The sequence below is a fragment of the Scylla paramamosain genome, chromosome 12 (assembly GCF_035594125.1).
Source record: "Scylla paramamosain isolate STU-SP2022 chromosome 12, ASM3559412v1, whole genome shotgun sequence".
Taxonomy (NCBI): Eukaryota; Metazoa; Arthropoda; class Malacostraca; order Decapoda; family Portunidae; genus Scylla; species Scylla paramamosain.
Window position 1 is genome coordinate 16,467,948 of NC_087162.1, and position 1,467 is coordinate 16,469,414.

A 1,467-nucleotide genomic window follows, 5' to 3' on the forward strand; every position below is an offset into this window, starting at 1 on the left:
GATAATCATGATGGTGTTGGTGGTGGTGATGATGATGGTGGTGGTGGTGGTGGTGGTGGTGGTGGTGGTGGTGGTGATAATGATGGCAATAATAGTAATAATGACAATAATGATAAAAGTAATTATGATAATGATGATGGTAATAATAATAATAATAATAATAATAATAATAATAATAATAATAATAATAATAATAATAAAATAATAGTAATAATGATAATAATTAATAATAATAATTAATAATATAATAATAATAATAATAATAATAATAATAATAATAATAATAATAATAATAATAATAATAATAATTTGATAATGATGATGATGATGATACTTATGATGACGATGATGATTATAGTAGGAGCAGTATTATAATTATCATCATCATCATCATCATTATCATCAGTAGTAATAGTAGCAGTTGCAGTAGTAGTAGCAGTAGTAACAGCAAGAGCAACAACAACAACAACAATAATAATAATGAACTATAAACACTAAAACAACAATGATAACAACAACAAAAATAGGAGCAACAATCCATACTGTGAAAGCACTGAGATCTTCAACGTTACTAATAATATAATAATAGTAACAAAAATAATGATTTGTACCATGAATGTAGCGACATCTGTGTGTATATATATATATATATATATATATATATATATATATATATATATATATATATATATATATATATATATATATATATATATATATATATATATATATATATATATATATATATATATATATATATATATATATATATATATATATATATATATATATGTATGTGTGTGTGTGTATTGCAGGTGTTCTTCGTCTCCACCAGAAAGTCCATTGGTTAGTTTTCATTTCTATACCCAAGGCAATGCAATGATAACAAAGAAGTGAGTGATGCTGATTCTGAATATATCATAAGACCTAAGAAAATGTGTAATTCTTAACATAGGTTAAAAACCAATAAAAAATATGCAAAGCCAAAACAAGAAATCAGGAAATAAGTGTTATAATAAGATTTACAAAAGCGTCAAAATTTTCTTTATGGTAAGACAAAATATTCCATGCATAATGGAGAAGAGACTGTTCCCAGTGGTGATCAAAGCAGCACAAAATAAAACAATGCGGATTAAAGAGATTAGAGCGAGCAATATAGAAGAAATAGTTCATAATGTAGTCTTCACCATTGTATATTTTCAGTCTGCTTTACCTGAATTGCAATGTATTTTCTTATCCAATCATGTTCTGCCTTTTCCTGTTCTATAAAGTAACGAAAATGGGTTGGTCTTTTTCTTTATTTAATGCGACACAATTTGATTGGCTTGCACAGGGACTGGAGGAGAAAGAGGAGAAGGAGGAGGAGGAGGAATCTTGGACGAGGGGAACAGGAAACCGAGGTTATGCTACAAAAGCTAAGAAGTGCAATAAGAGAAGCAGAATTTATATTCACATTGGCTTTGAACA